This window comes from Helianthus annuus, chromosome 10, assembly GCF_002127325.2.
Source record: "Helianthus annuus cultivar XRQ/B chromosome 10, HanXRQr2.0-SUNRISE, whole genome shotgun sequence".
In the NCBI taxonomy this organism is placed as follows: Eukaryota; Viridiplantae; Streptophyta; class Magnoliopsida; order Asterales; family Asteraceae; genus Helianthus; species Helianthus annuus.
This window is the reverse complement of record NC_035442.2, coordinates 155,295,452-155,320,494: the sequence shown is the minus strand read 5'-3', so window position 1 is coordinate 155,320,494 and position 25,043 is coordinate 155,295,452. Positions and strand designations below refer to the sequence as shown.

Genomic DNA, 25,043 nt, shown 5'->3' with positions numbered 1-25,043 from the left:
AATATCGAGTGGATATTTACATCGCTATTACTTAGTAGATATCGAGGCAAGGTACTTAAATGGGTCAATGTAATGATCCGAGCCAGGTACGCATAATAAGATAACTCTCATTTAAATGTAAGACTAATGAGAGTTAAACGAAGCCTAGAATAAGTTTTTGATTACCCTAATAGGTAAACCAAATGTTACGGACGATGGTCATTATATTTGAAAGGCCTAGTGCCCTTTTAAATGAAATCATAGTTAAAAGATCGGAGTTTGGGTTAAACAAGTAATTAAAAGTCATTCGTCGTAAAAGAATGACTAAAATTGACTAAAACGCCCTTGTTGGCTAATTCGAATAAACAACCTTTAAAGGTAGTTTTGAAACGAGTTTTATGATCAAATAAATAATTGGAATAAGTGTAAGAAGCGAAAGATGTAAACCTTCGGTCAAATAACTTTATATGAGTCTTTGTCGTAAATTAGCAATCAGACGAGAAAAACTCGGATTATATAGATCACCTCATTAAGTCCACCACAATTATAGTTGTGGTGGAAGATTACTTGATAAGAATGTTGTATATAACGCTAGAAATGAATGAAAGCGACTTTAAGCTTTAAAGTGCTTAAATACCCTTAACGGGTCAAAATAAGCACTTGAACGTAAACGGGTTCTAACTAAGTAAGAAACCCATGATTTATGATTTATTTGATAGGAAATATTGAAATTATGATTTTCATGAGTTTATTGTTGGTGCACGACATCTGTTGATTTCGTCTTAGATCGAGTCTTACATTGTATTGTATAGATTAGGGCGTGATTTACGAGAAAATTAGAGAGTTTAGGGGTTTTAGGGGCTGGACCGCTTATACGGCAATGTTCTGGACCGCTTATACGGACATGCCGTTGGAGAGGTCCAGAACTTAAGGTCTGGTCCGCTTATTCGGACATGACGTTGGAGTGGACCAGAAATAGTATAAATAGGTTGTTGTCATTTTCATTTGTAACGGTTGTTCAGAATTAATACCGAGGTGCTGCCGGTATTTCCTCTTACTGTAATCGTTTGTAATATCAATATACAAGAGGATTAAAGTGTGAAACAAGCTGTGTATATATTCGTTTCTTTGTTTCCGCCGCTGAAACGAATTTGAGCTCTTCCGAACGACTCATTTAGGTCGAAGTCCGATCCTACAATTGGTATCAGAGCCAAGGAGGAGGAGATCTCGCATATACAGCTCGTTTCTCATCATTATTTTGCTTCTACACCTTTCTTTTTCAAAAAACGAAACTTTTTACGGTCAAAATCGCATCAAATTTACATATTGTATGCGTAATCATGTTTTAACAAAATTTTGAGATTTTCAGATCTAAAATCGGCTTAAAATTGATTAAAAATGAATTTTTGTTCAAAAACTGTTCGTGTTTGCTGACATCATCGTCTGGTCCGCTCAAAAATCACGTCTGAATCGCTCGAAACATAGTCTGGTTCGCTCGAAATACGTCTGGATCGCTCAAAAAGTCCTGGTCCGCTCCAAACTGTGTGTCTGGTTCGCTTTTTTGTTCAAAAAATTCTGAATCGCTTTTGGTAACGTCTGGTTCGCTCAAAGTTACATGTAGTTCGCTTTTCTGACTCGCTTATGTGACCTTATCTGAACCGCTTATAAGTCATCATCACAACATACGTGGATCGCTCATAAGGACTTAATCAGCACTGCAATATTAATTGTTGTTGCATGTCATCCATGTGATATTGTGTATAGTTGCCACCCATTTTACACCGGCGATAAAGCTCATCTGCCGCCCAGTTTCATAACTGTCCTTTTAAAACTTTTGATAAAACAAAGTCAATTCACCACCCCACCGCCCCATTACCACTGCCCACCATATATAAAAGTCACCGCCCCACTTATTGTTTTTGTCCAATACCTACAATTTACACTGATCAAACATTTGTTAGTTGTTATCATCTTAGTGGCCCATTACACCGCCCAAAATCAAAATCATTAAAAAATTCAACCGTCAAATTGAATGGTGCACTTAATGATGAAGCTTTATATATATGAGTGTGTGTTCCGGTTACATGAGATAGTTTGAAAGGCCAAATTCACAGGAAAATTGTTCTGAGTTCATACAATTTGGATTTCACAGTTGTCAAAGTTTTCCGGTTTGCAGTAAAGTCATCAATTCGCTTGACAGTCCGTACGATTTGGAGTTCAAAAATTGTTCACGTTGTCCGAAAGTTCATCAGTTCGCTCATACCGAGTGTATTTGTTGAAAATTGATCCGAGTCAAAGCAGTCTGCTCAGTGTTTCATTCAAATCCGCACAGAATTGATTATCAGTTCGAGTACCAGTTCGTTTCTATTAATTGATAATACCGTAAACTGATTGTGTTGCTTGTTTGTCTTTCAGGTATTTTCCCGAAGCATTACTGTATTGCTCGAAGTATTATCTGATTCTTGAAGAATGGATTCTGATTTTTATAACGCTTTTGCTACTCCGACCTCGATTACCCAAAGTGCTTTGATTGAAAATGAAACCGGAACGTCTCAGAAACCACCGAAACTCATGGATATTGATGATTATAATGTGTGGTCAGAACGTTTCGCGAATTGGGTTGAAGCTTATCATCTTGATGCGTGGGAACACACTGAAGTACAATATAAAAAACCCACAAAAGATGACATTGTGGATGGCATTCCGCTAACACTTAGGGAAATGAGTACTGCGGATAAAAAGAAATATCGTGATGAGAAATTAATGATCAGTCTGCTTCAGCAAGCAATAAAGGAAGATATCTTAATTTTGCTTCAACATGACGGAACTGCATTCTCAATGTGGACTGAGTTAGAAGCAAAGTTTACCGGAAGTGATGAAATGTTGAAAAACAAAATGTCTCTCATGAAAAAAGAGTTTGATTTGTTTAGAGGATTGAAAAATGAAAACACCAAGCAAATTATTGACAGATATTGTAACTTAGTGCGAAATATGACAAAACTTGGTGTTAAGAAAACTACTGATGAATTAATTGAAAAACTTGCAGATGCTCTTCCATACGAGACATGGGGAACTTATCTGATGATGCTGAAGTCAAACAAAGCAGAATACAATAAGATGAAACTCGGAGACTTCATAAAGCATCTGGAAGCTCAGGAGATGGAGCAGAGGAAGATTGCTCGGATGAAGAATTATGACGGTGAACAGGATATCAGTTTGTACTACAAGCATGGTACTACTGATTCTACAAAGTTTTCTCCGAAGATCGAAACTGCATACAATGTCAAAGATTCTCCTGAGAAGCAGGCATCTCAAGGATCAAATAGCAATACCAGATTTTCATCTTTTGATCCCAATATATCTGTAACAAAGAACGGTAGAAAACTTCAGTGTAACATTGTGTTAAGTCTTGAAAATGATCAAGATTACACTGAAGATATTGCAAAAAATCAAATGTCTTTGTTAGGGATGATATTAGAATCTTATAGCTGTTTTGTTGCAGGTAAGATCGGCAATCCTATGCTTACAAAGGAGGATTACGATCAAATCGATGCTGAAGAAATGGAATTAATGGACATCAAATGGTGTATGGCGAGTGTGATGAGGCGTGCAGAAAAGTTTAAACAAATTACAGGCCGTGATGATTTTCGTGATGCTAATGTTTCTGCTTTAGGTTTCGATAAATCGAAAGTCACATGTTTCCGTTGCAGGGAGAAGGGACACTTCAAAAGAGAATGCAAAAACCGTGAAGCTACCGGTGCCCAGAATCCTTTCGGAAACAATGACTATCACAAGAAGGCCATTTATCATCAAGTCACTCAGCCAGCACAGCAGCATGCACAAACAGCTCATGGGAGAGACGTGGTTGATAAAAGGGCTTGTGTTGTTAGTCAGGGAAAATATGATGATTTTACATGGGAAAAATATCTTCCGAAAGAAAGTAAAGTTTGTATAGCTGAACAAAATGATGAGAAAATGGCTGAAGGATTTATGTGGGATGATTTTTGTAAAGATCAAGATTTTATGGCCAAAAATACTTATCATGCTTTCTTTGGTAATGCTTATGATCTAAAATGTGCAGAAAGATGCAGAAAAGTCATGGAAGCTGCTGAAGAAAGACGAAGACAGATCAGAGAGGAGGCTGAAGAGGAAGAGAGATTGAAGGAAGAAGCAAAAGCTGAAGAATTGAGAAGAGTTCACTTTTTGAATTCAGGCAGGACTGTGAAAGAGGTTCCTGAGTTCGAGATTAAAGCAGATGCTGAGCCAGTTGTGGTTCCAGAAAAATGCGTGAATTGTGATTCGCTGATTAAGCAGAACAATGAGCTGTTGCATAATATTCATAAGCTGAAAGAATCGTATGATACTATGAACAGAGAAATCAACAAATATACTGATTCTGATGGTGAACAAGCTGAAGCTATGAATACTTTGAAGATAGCTTATCTGAGACAGCTTGATACAGCGAATTACAATATAAAGAAATGTGCAGATCTCGAGTTGGAATTGGCAACACAAAAGATAGAAACTGAGAAAATCAAGAAATTATTAGATAGTTACTCATGTTCTACTTTTGTGGTTGACAGGATTTACCCGGTGATGAAAGATTTGAAGACTTTCAAGGAAGTGCAGATATCGGAAGAAGTAAAAAGTGTGACAGATGTTGTAGAAGAATTGAAAGCTTCTGGTAAGAAACCGAGTTACAATAGATGTCCGCCCCCAGTCGAAAATGGTTATTCTCCTCGAAAACCAAATTCAGAAAGAGTCGATAAAGCAATCAATTTGAAATGGGAGTCTGGGTCGTCGGATAACTTACCAGAAAGTATTGATGTCACATATACGTCATCAGACACTGATCATGAGTCAAAGTTGATAAAAAGTATGGTAGATCAGGTGTTAGACACAGATGACAATGAAGAATCAAAACCGAAGTCAAAACCCGAGTCAAAGTCTGGGTCCAATGCATCAAAGCAAACAGTCAAAAAGGACAAACGGGTTTATGATAAAGAGTTTTTACTTTCGAAATCTAATTTGAATGATGAATCAGTCAAAGTGGCATATACTTTGAAAGGTTCTGACAAATTATATTCAGATGAAAGTTTTCCAATAAGAAGTGTCAGAATTGAAATGATTCAAAAGGTTTTCAAAATCACAGAAATTAATATTTCTGAAATAAAAGATTTTAATCTTAACGGAAAACCTAAACAGTACACTTCAAGAGATCAACAAAGAATTAACAAGAAAATGGGTTACAATTGTGGTTATAGTTTTCAACAGAAATCAAACCATAATCGTAATTTCAAAAAGAAAGGTCTCGGTTTTATTCCACCGAAAAACTATAAAAATGAAAAATTTTATAAACAAAAAAATGTGTTTGTTTCAGGGAAAACTTCGGAAGCTGAAAAAGAAAAATTATTCAGAAATCAGACAAATCAGGAATTCCTTGCCAAGAAGCAAGAAGAACCAAAGAAGACCGAAGTTCTAAAGAAGGTTGAAAAGAGATCCTGTTTTCAGTGTAAAGCTGTTGGTCATCTTGCGAAAGATTGTCCGATGACATTCAGACCAAAACAGGAAATCTCAAGAAAAATGAAAGACAAAGTTGTTGAAACGACTGAACTATCAACCCGGAAGTTTACAGGATTTGAGAATTCAACTTATGAAAAAGGAGAATCTTCAAAGAGTGCTTCCAAACGCATAGCCAAAGAATCAAATCAGAAATGGGTTGTGAAAGGTTCAGGTAACAGTTCTGGTGATGAATCTGATTCCATAAAATCAGAGGAGCCATGTGTTGAAGGAAAGGTTGTAAAGAAAACTCCGAAAGTGGACGATGTGAATTTTCCGCCACTACATGCTAAAAATTACAAATCTAAAATCGGAAAAGTTGATGTTCCAAATCAATTTTATTCAGACAAAAAGAAAATTGATGTTGAAAAAACTTTCAACGGCAATGTGAAACGCATCTTTGGAAGAATGGCCAGTGGTAAGGCCCAAAGCATTCAGGAGTTTTATGCTTCCAAAGGATGGGTTTACAAGTCGGTTGAAAAGAGGGATGAAAATGATGAGGTTACACCCAAGGATGGTCAGGCTTGGGTGGATATATTTTTCCAAGAATAAAATCCTGACTTGCCGGAGATCCCAAGATGGTATTGCGGATCATGAATCGGCATCTTTCTAAATCTGTTTGTGTAGTTGCAGGACTTGCCGGAACTCCCAGGTTTGTAAGCGAGGAGTAGGAATCGGCATCTTGAGAATTCAACCTAAAGATGGTAATTGGTTGAAAAACAGGTTTGAAGAGCTTGAATTGCTAAACTTACAAGTGGTTGTATGGTAGTAATTGGTGTAGATCTTACAAGTGGTTAAATCAGGGTCATTGAATTGGACTTGATTTAATTATCATTCAAGAATTTGGTAAACAAAGTGATGATTTGAACCCCATTTTACAAAAGATAAAAACAACTAAGCTTATTTTCCGGAAAAACCATTCTGATTAAAACAAACTTAAGTGTTTTGAAATCATTATGGGAAAATAGTTTGTTGTGAGGGGGAGTTCTGATTGTTTAAGCCAAACGGATGGAGAATTGAAGTGTTTTGATATCAGTTGTCATGTTTTGTACAGCTTGTTTTCAATTTTCATTAGATGTATTTGAATTTTAGGGGGAGTAAGAATTTTTAGAAAATCCAAAAACATCAGAAAATTTGAAAAAGCCAAAAACATGATAAAATCAAAAATGAGTTTTTGTTGCAAATAAGAGGAAATGATAGTACATCAGTGAACTATCACAGCACGCTAAAGAATTGTAAAGTCATAATGTGATAAACAATCTTACTGCGGATGTGTCAGTAGATTTTCGCACATTTAGTAAATGGAAACGAGATATAAACCTAAATCAAACTTGCTTAATTCGTGGGTAACTATTCTTGAATATATGGGTAACCCCCGAAATCTTGTTTGAAAGGTCCCGTATTCTGAGATACTAGGTCTTTATGCTCAGTGATATCTGGGGTATTATCCCGGGACTTCTGCTGTATGGAAGTACTGACCTAGTCCCCGGATAATACTTTCTGCTAAAGCTTTGAAACATAAGCTTCGCCCTCAGCATGCTGATGAAACAATAAAATTGATAGTCGCTGCTGTTGAAATGCAAAAAGATCCTCTAAAGGGGACCCACCAAAAGTCGAGCCGTCATCTCTCTGCTGAACGGAAGTTCTGACCTGAGCTCTCACGGTTTCGCATTTAACCCCTTTACAGATATCATCTGTGGTATACTCACCTGTAAGACTGAATATTTGGGATCTGGATACGGGAGTATATTCAAGTGGAGTGATACACAATTGAGTTTAAGTCTTTAAAACATTAATATCGTATCTCGAATCGATTGAAATTTGTGTTGAAAATTTAAGTGGACAAACATACTGACAATCTAGGTAAATTGTTTAGAACTGAGAATGTTTAAAGCTTAACGGTGTTGGTGATTTGTCTCAAAACTGATATGATCCTCTTGCACGTGCTCACAAAAAATATTGTTTGTAAATAGTTTATTTCTGCATTTTAGTTTCTTTATTTCAAAATACAAAAAGATTTTTAGTGTGTTTTAGCATAAATTTTGAAAATTCAAAAAGATTTTCGACAACTGATGTTGAATAGCTGATTTTCAAAATTCCGAGTGCTAAACATGATGAGCAATACTTGGGGGAGTGCGTGTGTGAAATTAATTGTTTCATAATCTAACCTTTTCAAGTGGTTCATCACAATCTGAGTCTGTTTTGAATGAGAATCTGTTTTGGTGCTAGTTCATATGTTTGATAAATATCTGTGAAAGAAATTTACTCTGAGGTAGAGTGTTTGCAGGAAAGCCAGACGTCGATCCTGAAGATGTTGCTGAAGATCAAAGAAATGCCAGCAAATCGAGAGGGGGAGTCTGAAGACAGAAAGAAAGCCCAGAGACTGATCAAGACTGAAGATGTGAAGACACAGCATTGTTGTGACTCGACAGTCGACTCCATCAACATCTGAGGGGGAGTCTGTTGGTGCACGACATCTGTTGATTTCGTCTTAGATCGAGTCTTACATTGTATTGTATAGATTAGGGCGTGATTTACGAGAAAATTAGAGAGTTTAGGGGTTTTAGGGGCTGGACCGCTTATACGGCAATGTTCTGGACCGCTTATACGGACATGCCGTTGGAGAGGTCCAGAACTTAAGGTCTGGTCCGCTTATTCGGACATGACGTTGGAGTGGACCAGAAATAGTATAAATAGGTTGTTGTCATTTTCATTTGTAACGGTTGTTCAGAATTAATACCGAGGTGCTGCCGGTATTTCCTCTTACTGTAATCGTTTGTAATATCAATATACAAGAGGATTAAAGTGTGAAACAAGCTGTGTATATATTCGTTTCTTTGTTTCCGCCGCTGAAACGAATTTGAGCTCTTCCGAACGACTCATTTAGGTCGAAGTCCGATCCTACATTTATAGATCAAGTAAACATGTTTGTTTGATAAAATCGCGAACGGGTCAAAATTTGGTAAAAATGGTCATAAGCCGAAGACTTAAAAGTCTTAAATTTTTGTTAATCCGGATGTCGGATTTTAACTCCATATGATGGAGAATTAAATTACGGACGCGTAGGAAAAAGAATCGTGTAAAACGGATTAAAAACAAGAGAGTTATGTCCGTTTCGGTAAGAACTAATGAAAAATAGACGTGCAGAGTTGACACGGGCGGGTGACTTTTGACACGGCCGGGTGGCTGGGCTGGGCTGTGAAAAATATATGTTAACTGACACGGCCGGGTGACTTTTTGACACGGCCGGGTGAAGGGGCTGAAAACAAAACAAAAATAATTTCTTGTTTTGTTACGTTAAGCACGGAACTTGTTTATACTCGATTATTAAAGTGTCAAAACTAATTATTTACATGGTTTTGACCGTAGGTGAAGATGGGATAAGTGGTTTGAAGGATACGAAAGTTTTCGTGCAAATAAACGGCAAAATAGGAAAGCTGGAATGCAGGGGCCACCGTAACTTACGGTGCCACCGTAAGTTACGGTGGAGCTGAAGGCTTTACGGCAGCCCCCTACTGAATTACGGTAGGGGCATGTCACACCAGGGGCCACCGTAACTTACGGTGCCACCGTAAGTTACGGTGGAGGCCAGTTGGAATTCCATGTTTTGAGATCAAAAGTTTAACGTTGGGATTCTTTTTCCTTCCATTATTATTACCAGATTTGTTTAGACTTATTTCAATCCCCGTATGACTAAAGCATTTCATGTTTATGAAATGTAGGTGCTTTTAGAATGCCGGAAGACGACCAAGCTCCTCGAAGAACCGAACACGATATAAATTCACGCTTCCGCACTTTGCATCGTCTCAAATTTTAAATGACAAATCTGATCACGTTATGTCAAATGACTTATGATTTGTAAAAGTTTTAATAAACCCGTATTTTCGACGTATATGTAATCTAAATTACATGGCTGTTTTTCTTATATTTTACGTTAAAACTTGATTTTTAAGAACGGGTGTTACAAGTTGGTAATCAGAGCTCAAGGTTGTTGACAAATGTGTTCGGTTCGAGGCTTGATATGCAGAAAAATCGAGCGATGGATCTTAGAAGCATTCCACTTTTTCGGCACGACTCTTTCTATTTCCGCGCTGACATTTGAGTTGTCTCTCTTCTTTCTTTCAATCGGCACACTCATCGCAAATCCGGTAAGTATATGTATGTTAATCGTTTAGCGTATTAAAGTGTTGTAAACAACACATAGGGTTATCGTGAAATACACGTTACCCCAAATTAAATGATAGATATGGTTAACAACATTTCGTGCGTCGACACATATAGTACAAAAGCCTTGTATTATGATACGGGCATTTAGTAAAGTTGACATTACTAACTTTGTGAATGTCTTGATTGAAGGACACTTACATTTAAAGATGACAAAGGTCAAACAAATGCAGGATGTGATAGAGGAACAGTCCGAGGCATGACAAGAGGAACATGCCCATCAAGGACTAAATCGCGTAACGACCGCGGACAAGGCTAATGGCAAGAGAAGCCCGTTAGGGCAAGCATTATCAGGTGCACGTTTTAAATTATTGCATAAATAGTAATATGCAACAAATATGTAGAGATTGAAAGTTGCATATGTAGATTGAAAACTTGGAAAGACCTGAATAGAAAACCTATCCGGGATATTGTTTCCAAGAAAAACAGATAGAGGTATTACTTACATAGGGCGTGATGTGAAAACTATAAAAAGGTCATGCGTGTCATGTGTTAATCGCTTACTCTGGCCAAGTAAGTAGCGGCATATGATACCATGAACTTCTTATGGCGGACACGTTTACATCCGATGTAGTAAGGGTGGGGTGAATGGGACTAACTTAAAAGTACCCAAATGAATCAAATGAGCAAAAATATTTGATAAAAATGTAAACGCACAGCCGGGTGACGGGAGCGTATTACATCAGAATAATGAGCCCGGGTGAAGGGACAAAGAAGCATGTAAAATGATTTAGACAAGTATTGGGAGGGAGTGATACTTACACTCGAACCCAGAAAACGCAAGCATGTAAAATGATTTAGACAAGTATTGGGAGGGAGTGATACTTACACTCGAACCCAGAAAACGCAAGCATGTAAAATGATTTAGACAAGTATTGGGAGGGAGTGATACTTACACTCGAACCCGGAGAATGTAAACATGTAAAATGATTTAGATATGCATTGGGAGGGGGTGTACTTACACTCGAACCCGGAAAATGCAAATATGTCCCTTAACGGGTCGTTTTTGTAAAACATCAAACTTAAGGACAAAGTCGGAATATAAAAATGCAACCTTAGACTACGGTCAAGGTCAATTGAAGTTCAAGAGCGAAAATAAACGATTCCAAACATAATAAGAGATGCCTTGAAGCTATATATATATATACACTTGAATATAGACAAGAATAAAAGATGATGTACGGGATCATCATAACCTACGGGATTAAACACAGTGTTAAGGTCTACGGGACCAAAAAGAACCTACGGGTCAATAGTGTAAAGCAAGGGAACAAGTTATGATTCCCCGCGTAAAATGAGAACGGAAAAGAATAAATTATGGATTGTCAATTTCCTTAATATGAGTAATTGACATAGTTAAAAGGAAAAAAAAACGTTAAACTGAAATTCAGTTTTAGTAAGAAACAACGTTTTAACAAACATGAATACTATAAGACGAATTTGGAAATAACAAATATCAAAGAGTATGGGTCTTAACATCGATAGGTGCAAGACGATATATTCGAAGAAGTGGTATTTTCGAAAATGAAAGGTTGATATAAGTTAAACATGACGTGACACGATCACGGTCAAGAAATGCAATGTGAAGTGTAATCACATTATCACCAAGCGGGCGGCAAAAAGAAACCGGACTAATAAGTCTAGTTAGTGAAACCGGTTAAGGTCAGCAATTTAAGTTAAGAAATTTGGTTTGCTTGTAAGCAGTAAATTCGGTATAACTAAACCGAATAAATAAATTTGAAAATAAAAGGAATTGTTGCTAAAAGTGAAAGATTTCACTAAAGACCTTTAAACGGGTTAAAGTAACGGATTCATAAAGAATTCAATGATATATGAAAGAGATGAATATCGCTAAGTTGATTAAACTAGTGGAAATAACGAGATTACGTTATTCAAGTCGCATTATGTCATGTAAGATACGTAGACAATTATTAGCCAAAAAGATGTTACCATACTTTTCTGGTAATACTAACAATTGGTTAAAAGTATAAGTAATTTTAAAGGAATTCTCGGCTCAAATACATTGAGTGCAAACTCAATGAATTATATCATAAAAGGTTTCGAGGACGAAACCTCTTTAAGGGGGGTAGACTTGTAACACCCCGAAAACGGGTTTGGTAATTAAACCCCGTTAATACTAGGAACGGGTAAAATACCGTTAGTGGTAAAACTAACCCGGTGAAAAATTAGGATTTTAATAAATAATTTTATGTTAATAAAATTAGAAAGAGAATAAACGCTTTGAGAAAACAAAGCGTATATAAAGCCCGACGGGTTAACGGGACTTACAAATACTACGGGTTATGACTTCTCCAAACCCATTAAGTAACTAGGGATATCAACCTAGTTGGTTAAGTGTTGTTAAAACAATAAAAGAAACAAGAAATTGATAACCCTTTAAATAACTTGGGTAAATTGAGGGACTAAACCTGGGCAAATGAGATAAGTTTTTATCAAAACAAAATAAATAAATAAAACACACACATACGTGTGTGTATGTCTGCGATTTTAACCAGAGCCAGGAAGGCTCTCTTGCTCAAAACCCTAAAGTGCCAAGAATCACCAAATTGAAGGGCAGAACTAGCTCAAATCAGATGCATGAACACGAATTCATGATCACCTAGTCATGGGGATTACAAGGTATGTCGAATTTTACGATTTGGTGACACTTTGAGATTATGATGAATAATCAAAATCGAAATTCTGGAATGAATGTTGAATCCATGAGTGTTGTTGTGATTATATCTTAGTCTAGAAACAAACCCTAGTAGAAAGCTTGATGAATTGTTGTCAAAACTAGGGATTTGATGATTAACCTATTTTGTGCTAAGTGGGTTTTGATTATGTAGTGAATATGATGGTTTACACATGTTTAAAATCATCATAGTTGTTAGTAGAAACAAGATACTTGAACAAATTGCAAGTTTGAGTGTTTAACATACATGACTTGAGATGGGTTTTTATGATATGATGATGTTAGTGTCAAACTTGTGATTAGAATCATCATATTAGTTAGTAAGACAAAGTACTTGAACCATTTAGGTGTTTGGGTACATAAATCATATTTACCATGAAATGGGTTGTTATATGATATAGAGGAATTGATGTTAAGATCGTGATATAGATGCTTGAAATCATGTTACCTAGTTGTAAAATGTGTAAAAACAATGTATGCACATTAGGTGTTTGTTAAAATGCCTAAATGAAAACTAAGGTGTTTGAAATTAGAGTGAAAATGTGCAATGAATAAGTTGATAAGTCGATTGACTTTAAAAAGTCAAATCGACCAAGTGTATGATCGGATGGTAAATTCGATATAAGAAGAGTAGGATGGAATAGTCGTAAATGATTATGACTAACCTAACCATCTTACAATTACAATGATAGTTTGACGATCAACAAGCTAGGTGAGAGCTTGGGAACAAAGCGGGTCAAACGAAGCAAGAATGACGGGAAAAGCACAATTCGGATGCAAGGTAAGTATAGCTTACACTAGTCATATAGTTTAGAATGTCCTTTTGTTGTTTTGATTTCGATCAAGACAAATGGGAAATTGAGATATGGTGTTTCCGGCGTGTAGTCGTACGGGACAAGATAACCAATAAGGGTAAAAAAAAATTGAAATTTGGACACTTGTTGACAATAATTATCGGTTTTTGAAAGATACATATTTCGTAAGCCTTAATAGGCCAAAAAACGTTAAGAGGTGAATTATAGTTAAAACGACCGTGCGATGTAAATTGGAACGAGTCGTGTAGACGAGATGGCAATAAGCTTTATCTCGCCAATATCATCGGTCATTTAGACCAACGGGTCAAAAGGTGAAAATATCACATTTTGACAATATCGACTAATGGTTTGATGAGTTGTTTGATTTCAGAAATAAATATCGAGTGGATACTTACATCGCTATTACTTAGTAGATATCGAGGCAAGGTACTTAAATGGGTCAATGTAATGATCCGAGCCAGGTACGCATAATAAGATAACTCTCATTTAAATGTAAGACTAATGAGAGTTAAACGAAGCCTAGAATAAGTTTTTGATTACCCTAATAGGTAAACCAAATGTTACGGACGATGGTCATTATATTTGAAAGGCCTAGTGCCCTTTTAAATGAAATCATAGTTAAAAGATCGGAGTTTGGGTTAAACAAGTAATTAAAAGTCATTCGTCGTAAAAGAATGACTAAAATTGACTAAAACGCCCTTGTTGGCTAATTCGAATAAACAACCTTTAAAGGTAGTTTTGAAACGAGTTTTATGATCAAATAAATAATTGGAATAAGTGTAAGAAGCGAAAGATGTAAACCTTCGGTCAAATAACTTTATATGAGTCTTTGTCGTAAATTAGCAATCAAACGAGAAAAACTCGGATTATATAGATCACCTCATTAAGTCCACCACAATTATAGTTGTGGTGGAAGATTACTTGATAAGAATGTTGTATATAACGCTAGAAATGAATGAAAGCGACTTTAAGCTTTAAAGTGCTTAAATACCCTTAACGGGTCAAAATAAGCACTTGAACGTAAACGGGTTCTAACTAAGTAAGAAACCCATGATTTATGATTTATTTGATAGGAAATATTGAAATTATGATTTTCATGAGTTTATAGATCAAGTAAACATGTTTGTTTGATAAAATCGCGAACGGGTCAAAATTTGGTAAAATGGTAATAAGCCGAAGACTTAAAAGTCTTAAATTTTTGTTAATCCGGATGTCGGATTTTAACTCCATATGATGGAGAATTAAATTACGGACGCGTAGGAAAAAGAATCGTGCAAAACGGATTAAAAACGAGAGAGTTATGTCCGTTTCGGTAAGAACTAATGAAAAATAGACGTGCAGAGTTGACACGGGCGGGTGACTTTTGACACGACCGGGTGGCTGGGCAGTGAAAAATATATGTTAACTGACACGGCCGGGTGACTTTTTGACACGGCCGGGTGAAGGGGCTGAAAACAAAACAAAAAATAATTTCTTGTTTTGTTACGTTAAGCACGGAACTTGTTTATACTCGATTATTAAAGTGTCAAAACTAATTATTTACATGGTTTTGACCGTAGGTGAAGATGGGATAAGCGGTTTGAAGGATACGAAAGTTTTTGTGCAAATAAACGGCAAAATAGGAAAGCTGGAATGCAGGGGCCACCGTAACTTACGGTGCCACCGTAAGTTACGGTGGAGCTGAAGGCTTTACGGCAGCCCCCTACTGAATTACGGTAGGGGCATGTCACACCAGGGGCCACCGTAACTTACGGTGCCACCGTAACTTACGGTGGAGGCCAGTTGGAATTCCATGTTTTGAGATCAAAAGTTTAACGTTGGGATTCTTTTTCCTTCCATTATTATTACCGGATTTGTTTAGACTTATTTCAATCCCCGTATGACTAAAGCATTTCATGTTTATGAAATGTAGGTGCTTTTAGAATGCCGGAAGACGACCAAGCTCCTCGAAGAACCGAACACGATATAAATTCACGCTTCCGCACTTTGCATCGTCTCAAATTTTAAATGACAAATCTGATCACGTTATGTCAAATGACTTATGATTTGTAAAAGTTTTAATAAACCCGTATTTCCGACATATATGTAATCTAAATTACATGGCTGTTTTTCTTATATTTTACGCTAAAACTTGATTTTTAAGAACGGGTGTTACACTTCAAGTGCACATAATGATATAATGCAATATACAAACTGAAATCACTACAGCCTAACGAATCGAAGAAGAAAAAGTATGAATCAGTGTACATACCTCAACATTGATGTGTCTTTGTTCACATAGACATTTCCACAAACAGGTGGGCTACATGTAAATGATGAGATAAAGAATCTAGTTGCCTGAATGGTGATCAACTTGAATTTCATACAACAACATATGCTAACAACAAACATCTAAAACCCAAATAACAGATTAATAGATTAAACTACAAACCTTCAATTCTGTTAATATCGGACGGGTTGATGGGAGACGCGAGCACTTTAACACAGACGCCGTTTGATTTGATTTCAACCGAAGGAAGTTCGAATAGCCGCCGCCAGAGACAACATTAAAAGACCGCCGACAATGACGGGCTTCCTCTAAACAGTTGCTTACCCGAGGTATTAGAAGACGGGGAGAGAAAGATTAACAGCCGCCGATCGGATAGATTTAGGGTTTGTGAGAGCGTGTAATTGGCAAGGTTGGAATGATTGAAGAGAGAGAGAGAGAGAGAGCGCACGTGGTGTGAATGGAAATAAGAGAAAAGAAATCCCGCCCAAGAGGAATTATATGGCCAAAGAGAGTGTCCACATCACCCAATTGATTGCCTAAGAAAAGGACATGTGACATTAAGTGTATTTTTTTAGTATAATAGGTAGATATAGTAACACATCATGTGGCTAACAACAATTAAAATAAACAATTTGATAAGTTTGGCATTCTGAGCGTAGCTATCTTACATCTTTTTATTATTATTATTATTATTATTATTATTATTATTATTATTATTATTATTATTATTATTATTATTTCTTTATTGCTTGCACATAATAGTCCCTCATATTAAAGATACGACTAATTAATATGTATGAGGAATGAAACATGTTTTTTTCTTTTTTTTTGTGTGGTGTAGAAGCCACGAAAGTTGTGGCTAACCAACTTATTATTATTATTATTTACTATTATTATTTTTATTATTATATTATTATTATTATTATTATTATTATTATTATTATTATTATTATTATATATAGAATTTAATCACGTATTGAGTAGTTAACAAGCATGTATAAGTTATGAGTAACAGTATGTCGAGTATTGGTTACGCGTATGCATTCGAGATTGGTAACGTATAACCCGAGTATTGCAACACGTATAAGCATGTATAAAAATAATATTTTATTATGAAAGATTCATTTCATTACGATCAAAGTCTCGGATTTACAATGGTTTGAAACGAAATACGAAATACAAAATACAAAAGGAATAACTTCTAAAAAAAAAGAAATACAAGACATGTTTTCTAGTTAAAGAAAGTTACGAAAAAGCGGGGCGTTACAGTCTCCCCTCCTTTAGGAAATTTCGTCCCGAAATTTATTCAAGAGGAAGGCTTGAAAAAGTTTTGGCAATAAGGTGATTATTAAGAATTGAGACTTGGAAAATTTGAAACGTTTTGAAAAGTAAGAAGTTTTGGAGAACGACAAGGCCTAGTACTTTGAATAAAGTGATAACGGTCTACTAAGTACGTCTATATAAGAAATAAGAATAGGAAGACAGTTTAACAGACTTGATTGTCAACGAGGTTCGTATAAAAGACAAAAAGAATGGAGAATACTAGAAGTATAGAAGTGGATGATTGATTCTTAATAAACGAATGCAGGTATAAGAATGATATAAGTATTAGATAGTCGAAAGTAGCGTGTTAAAGATGAAGTCTCGTCGTGGATAATCGGATATAATGCGTTTGTGAGTTGTTTAAAGTTTGTATTAGGTCCAAAGGCCTGCAAAACACTGAATTTCTCATGGCACGTTTTACGAAATTTTGGTAACATGGTGAAAATACTTATATATAGGAAGTACCAACGCGTATCCACCATGTTTTGACCAGATTACGTCCGTTTCGTATTCGGTGTCATGTTACATTCCGTGTCTTACCATACACAGTAGTACACTCTAGGGTTCTCATGCGCTTATCACTATAATCCCGTGTGCACCCGCGATTATATTGATCGTCGCATGATCCGCATAGCTTGTACTAGTTGTGTATGAATTAGGGTATACATAATTTAAAAATTAAGAATGTGTACATGTAAGAATGTAGTATGTAAGCAAGTCCATGCTTAAGTATGTATGGGACCCACGTAAGCAAATCCCTCGGATTACGCTCGCGTACGGGTACGGATGTATGAATCATGAGTATGAATGAAAGTGTGAGCATAGATATAAGTTTAAGTATGAATATGCACATGAGTATGAGTATAGACATAAAACGTACGAGTAGGACGAGTATAAGTATAAGCATAAAACACATGAGTGTGAAGGTAGCACGATTAATAAAAATTACGTATATAGCGTATGTTGAAGTATAACGAATCCGGGCATATAAAATGCTCGAGAAGTTTGAATATGTAATACGAATGATATGAGTGAACTCGTCGCGAGGTAACGATTAAAACGTGTATGATGATTTACATGTATAGTTGTTTAAGCGAAATGTCAAGTTTATCGAATCAAAATAGGTTAAGTTGAATTGGAAGGTAGAATATAGTTTGTAAATGTAAAAGTATTCATCGGTTAAGCATAACGTATTTTGTAATGAATGAAATGTTACTTTTGTTTTAAAAAGAGTTTATGTATGTGAAGATTGTCGGTCCCCATGAAGTCTTCTAGCCCACGTGTTTTGAAATTTGAATGACGAATTATACGGTGTAGAAAAAGGTTTTCGTAAATGACGGGTTTGCTTTATTTGCATCAAAACAAGAAATTTTGAATTTTGAAGGTTCTTGTGAAAACGTCGATCCTTAGAAAAGAAATTTAGCAAAAGGGCTTAGTGATTGTTTAGGAAAGGAAAAAAAATCTTAACAAATGATTTGTTGATGTTGAAAAGCGTCTATGGTAAAACGTTCGTATAATATCTATAAGATCTTATAAGTATATGAGGAAAGTTTAGTATGGTGATATAACGTGAGTGTGTTTTAGTGATTAAGTCGAATTTGAAGTTCATGGGCCAGAGACTCATTGGACCAATTAAATTGATAGGTAGCATTTCGTAAGGTTTTGAAATTCGGGAAATAAAACGTTTTAAGACATGATTAAGATTCTCTCGTATATGAGTTGAGTGAAAATAGATTGTGGAATAAGAAGTACATTCGGTAAAACAATGTATTTTGAAATCGGTATAAGTATGTATTTTGAATAATGATAAACGGTTTAGGTACAAACATGATCGGGTTTGCATAATAAAATATTGTGAAGGGAAGTTTTGGTAACGATCACCTAGGTAAGGGAATCACCCCTAACTCGTTGGTGAGGTCGTTTTTGTTTTTGTTTTTTTTGGAAAAAGGGAGTGGAGTTAATCGTCAAGGTAAGGAAATCACTCCTATCTAGATGATATGTCTCCATTTGTTGTTACAAGGAATATGAATAGAATTACATGAAATCATGCATATGTAAAAAAAATCAATATGTTGTGTGTGTGAGAAGAAAATATCGAAAGTTAATTTGAATTTGAAAGATTGAATCGTATAAGATAAATAATAGAAACACACGTTTGATTAAAATTTGGATGGTTCCAAAAAACGGAACTTTGACTAACCAAAGTGGTCGAAAAGTCTTTCGAATTCGAGGAGCATGCTTTGGCCTAATAGGTGAAATACTCTCGCCGACAAGTCGGTTAACGGTATCTACCCTTCCGGTTACTACATGTCCTAAATCAATCGAAATTTCGAGACTTGGCGGGATTATGAAAAATCAACGAATGGAACTAGTCGACAAGGTGTGGGTTTCACCCCTAACTTGGCGATTTCGTATCCTAAGTGTGGTTGGTGCTCGTCGGGTCAAAATTTAATTTCAACACTATGACGAGGGTCCACTAGAGTTTGAATTGGAAATTTACCATTTAGATGTGGATTTCACTCCTAGCTAAATGGCGAAATTTCGTGCAAACAACAACAACAACAACAATAATAATAATAATAATAATAATAATAATAATAATAATAATAATAATAATAATAATAATAATAATAATAATAAGCGGGATGAGAGTCGTTCACCAAATTGTGGGTTTCACGCCTATTTTGGTAAACTCGTCTCTTTTGTATAATACGAGTATTTGTGGATTTAGAGTAGTCGAGTAAAATGTATGAGGAAAAGCGTATGTTGAGGATTAAACAAACAAGTATAAACATGTCAAGAATGGCACATAAAGAACGAAATATTAAAACAAATATTAACACATAATGAAACATGTATTAACACATAAGAATAGCATGTCAAGTATGATACATAAGTATAAAACGACATATATGTTTAAAAGACTCAAAGAGAATAAATAAGAAACATATAAAGTGACATGCATGTAGCAAAACATAAAAATAAGGCTCTAAAACTATAGACTAGGTAAAAGCATTCCTACTTTTCCTAATTCCCTATAGTTATGGCTCTGATACCAATCTGTCACACCCCAACCAATGGCGGAAACATCGGGATGAGACGAAGTGTGAAGATTGCTAGAGACATCATAACGCTATTTGTGACAATATTTAATAAACCGATTTCATTTCATAAAGTAAATTGTCAACGTTACAAGAAATTCAAATACAACAGGTTCAAAGAAGTACATAACAATATAAGCAAAATTGATACAACATATTAAACCTAAACGTCTATATGTGTATCTAGGCATCAACGCTACTTCTTTTCATAGCATCGTCATCATCAACCTGTAACATGTTTAAAATACAATTCAATGCAAAAGCAAAGGCGAGTATACAAGTTTAAGCATAGGTATAAGTATAAGTATAAAAGTTTAAAATGAATCCACATGGCAACTTAGTCTATACAAGATCAACCTAGCGTGGCATGCAATATTTCTAGCCAACCTCTGTTTACACAAGAAAGTTTAATTAATTCAACATGACCCAAGTTTAAGGGGGGCGGTGCGTTACTCCTATAGCGCTATACATGTCGAAGGGAGGCTCGTGAGAGCTAATGACTAAAACATATCACATAAGTATGGTCCACGTAAGCATCAAGTATCATAACATAGTATTCATGTATAAGGATTGTTTTGTGCATTGCGTAAAGAATAAGTTTAAGTGTAGTTTAATAGTAAAATATGTTACACCCCAAAAAGTGGTAAACATAAAAAGGGGGTTGCGAGTATACTCACAAATTTTCATATGCTTTCCGATTATCCAATGTGACGAAGTTGATGAGGTTAGAAGGTTGAATGTGTTTGTTTAGGGATTTAGGAAGTTAAAACACAAGAATATAAGTATTCAAAAGTAATCATCTTTTAACACTAAGTACTTGTTCTTGATACTATGAAACCTCAAGGATTAATGTTTTCATGAGTAATATACTCATTAGAATCGTAACAAGTCTTATGCCTTAGATGATGTTATTCTAATATCTTGACAAATAAACACAAGTCCACTATCAAGAGTTCGAATAGTATGTATAGGTATAAGTATTATAGGTATTATTTAGTCCATTAATCAAGCAAGAGGTAGAAGATTATTCTTCATTTAGGTACCTCTATTGTGTCATAGAATTCAGGTAGGAGGTAGGAAGAACAAGCTTCCATTTAGGTACTTCTTATGGTTCACCACTACACTTGATGTAAAAACATACAAGGAGGGTCATGAACTAATATTAATACAAGAATAATAAACATCTACACTATGAGAAATCATCAAGTAATATGGGGATTCTATGTTGGACAACCCAAGTTGGTCCACAATCACACATTTATCAAGCTTGAAGCTTGAACACCACTTGTGGGTCAAAAACCCTAAACAAAAACAGAAAGTATTTGAGGATTAACCTCTGATTTTGTATGTCTCAGCCCCGTTTTTAAGCTTAACTAACCATGTAAGAGGTTATAAGCATAAGGACGTGGGTTTGAGTGAGTTAAACTCAAGTTTGAACAAGGATTAGTAAAGATAAATGAAAACAGTGAACTTTGGAGCCTATTTGCCGGAGTTCCAAGGCCTTATTCTCTATGAAATACCCATGGAATCGACGCTAAGGTCAATCCAAGCACATAAGAAAAAGAATCAACTAAATCGGATAAGAAATGAGTGAGTTATGCTCACTTTAGTGAAGGGGTATGCTTCTGCCCAAACTACTGCAATCAACTGCGAATTTGGATGATTTGGGAGTGATTAGAGAGAGTTGGAAGTCTTTAGAAAAGTGAAAAGGGCTTGGAGGCACTTGGGTTTATATAGGGAAGGGTTTAGGGTTGGGTTAGTTGAGTAATTAATGATTTAGTTGGGGTTAAATGAATTAAAAAAAACATGCCGCTGTCTTGATGCTTGCGACCAGACAAGGCTGTTGACAGCCTTGCTTCATTTCTTTTTTTTTTTCATCCCATTTAACATACAAGTTAGGTCTTGTTCATATTATATTAAATAAATAAATATATAATAATATATAGTAACACATCATGTGGCTAACAACAATTAAAATAAACAATTTGATAAGTTTGGCATTCTGACCGTATCAGCTATCTTACATCTTTTTATTATTATTATTATTATTATTATTATTATTATTATTATTATTATTATTATTATTATTATTATTATTATTATTTTTCTTTATTGCTTGCACATAATAGTCCCTCATATTAAAGATATGACTAATTAATATGTATGAGGAATGAAACATGTTTTTTTTTTCTGTTTTTTTCGTGTGGTGTAGAAGCCACGAAAGTTGTGGCTAACCAACTTATTATTATTATTATTATTATTATTATTATTATTATTATTATTATTATTATTTACTATTATTATTTTTATTATTATATTATTATTATATATAGAATTTAATCACGTATTGAGTAGTTAACAAGCATGTATAAGTTATGAGTAACAGTATGTCGAGTATTGGTTGCGCGTATGCATTTGAGATTGGTAACGTATAACCCGAGTATTGCAACACGTATAAGCATGTATAAAAATAATATTTTATTATGAAAGATTCATTTCATTACGATCAAAGTCTCGGATTTACAATGGTTTGAAACGAAATACGAAATACAAAATACAAAAGGAATAACTTCTAAAAAAAAGAAATACAAGACATGTTTCTAGTTAAAGAAAGTTACGAAAAAACGGGGCGTTACAAATATGTTCACCGATTATTCTTTTTGAAATTAGGGTTTCATCTGTTGATTTTTGTTGATATCTGGTTTGCCATAATCATGCTATGTGTTTTTATTTTTGATTTTTATTAAAGTTTTGTTATCTGAGTTCTGACTAAATGATGATTGTCAATGATCTGTTGCAGATGATAATGATGATGATTGTTCTACGGTTGTTTCCAGTATTGTTGTTCCAACATCGTTTAAAGTATGTGTTTTTTGCTACTCCGATTTTCAAATTTCAGTTTTTAATTTTGAAGTGATATACTCTAATTCTCGGTTTATATTTCAGTCTAATCGCAGTTGTTTGAAATTCACACAATCTGCTGCGGGTTATTATAGGTTTGTATTCAAAGAAGCATAAAGTTTAATAATATGTAAAATAATTTTCGCTTATGACTAAATGATGATTATAATTGACTTGTGCAGAAGATGATGATGTAGAACCCACAGTAGTTCCTACTAAATGCAAGAAAGGATCTGCTATTGTTTTAAGATAAGATTTTATCTTACTAGAGTAATGGTGTTTCCTGCCTTTTTTGTATTAAAAGAAGCATAAAGTTTGTTCTAAAGGAGCTCTTTATGAACAAAGTTAAGGATTAAGTATATGAGGAAAGGGCTACTCTTCAACAACTGAAGAAGCGTTTTCATGTACTGCATTTAGATCATCTGATTATTGCTGATGATGATGTTTTTGTAACACCTCGAAAATTTGCGTCCTATAAAGTATTGACACGTGTCATAAGTTTACACGTGGTAATAAATACTAAAGAGGGACTAAAGTTGACAAACATAGAAAGTATGTGAATTTAAGGGTTCAAAATGTCAACAAGGGATAAATATACTCTACAGTAACCCTAAATGATGCTCGTACCTTCAAACGAATAAATCATGGATCGTACGGAACGAAATGTGGAAGAAAGTGAGAGATTACAAACTACAAGGGTTAAATGTGTCAACATGTTTAAGTTATACCTCTGAGTGACCCTTTAACAAACCCAAGACTTTGTAACAGTAAGTTATGCTCACTAGAATGTACGATATAAATTTCGCAACGTTCCGTTACAATATGAGAAGGTTATGACCAAATTCGTATGCGAGGGGTTAAAAGCGTCAACATTGAAAGTTAGGACTTTTCGAGTAGTAATAAACTAACCGAGGACTTAACGACGCGGGTAAAAGTCACGAGGCCCTTATACATAAATAAAAGAGACCCAATATGCAAAATTACCCCTTCAAAACGCCAAAGGCCAACGGTAATAATTGAAAAGATTTGAAAAATCTTACAGCAGGCCTCAGGCGGGCCGCGTAAAGGTTACAAAGGGCCTTACGCAGGCCGCGCTGACAGCAGGAGATATGGGCTCTGACATAAAGATTCAGGCGGGTCGCGTAAAGGTTTGAAGGACTTTACGCGGGCCGCGTCAGCCTCCCAGATGCAGATAATTCAGACAGAAGCACTGTTGAGTGTTTTAACCGACTTAGAACATTATTGCAAGGGCAGGGGCGCCCCCTAAACGACCCCTAGCACTCAGGGACACATGTTGATGATCTAAGAACACTTGTAGACTTAGTTGTCAATGATCTAAGGTGTTTGGTTTACTATATAAAGGCCATGAGATGCAACATTATAACCACACCTCATTTCAACACTTCTGATCATCTCTGGAGCTCAAGTGTCTTCACTACTCATCCCTGGTCGTGCATAGGACTCTTGTAAGTGTGCTCCACCCTTCTTAGTTAAGTTTTTGCTTAGATATAACTTAAAAGTCAATCCGTCGTAATTAACAATTGACTTAACGGTTAATCACAAATGGTCCAGTGATTAATCGAAACAAAGGTAGTTATATGTTGGTAATTATGTGGGCATTAAAACCCTAAAAGGGCACCCTCTGATTCCCACTTTAACTAGTCCAAATGTCGGGACAAAGTTGCTTAGTAAAAGTCAACAGAATGCTAACTTTTGATTTTATTCATAATCAGTAATGTAGATGGCATGTAACCTGTTTTATCACTCATATAACTTGATAATAAGTATTATAACTGGTCTAAGCTTGTTTGATCCGACCATTTACTGTTTTGACCCGGTTCGGAACCGAAAGTCGCAAAACTTTGACTTTTGCTTTGACTTCAGTTCTGACCCGTTATGGTATGATTTAGATATGCCTTAGGACACTCTTAGGACCAGGTTACATGATGGTATAACCCTCTGTGGCCGGTTCGTTGTTTGTCCGAGTCTTTTGCACATTTCCGTTATATGCTTAAAAGTTGACCATAATGCCCTTTTTACTTTAAAACGAGAATTTTGGACATGTGAAAGGACAATAAACTTAGTTACTGATTTCTAAGCATGTCCCTAAAATTTCATGTCAATCTGAGGTCTAGAATAGAAGTTATGCTAAATAGCGCAAATAAGGAAACTTTAGT

General features: G+C 35.5%; 1 long non-coding RNA gene across 1 annotated transcript in view; it reads left to right on the top strand.

Moving 5' to 3' along the window:
* Positions 1 to 23,211, top strand: part of LOC110886111 — a 38,753-nt gene extending 15,542 nt beyond the window's left edge. Inside the window, exon 3 of the long non-coding RNA XR_002562624.2 lies at positions 23,049 to 23,211. This is a non-coding gene — a long non-coding RNA (uncharacterized LOC110886111). The remainder of the gene's footprint in view (positions 1 to 23,048) is intronic.
* The last annotated feature ends 1,832 nt before the right edge of the window (positions 23,212 to 25,043 follow it).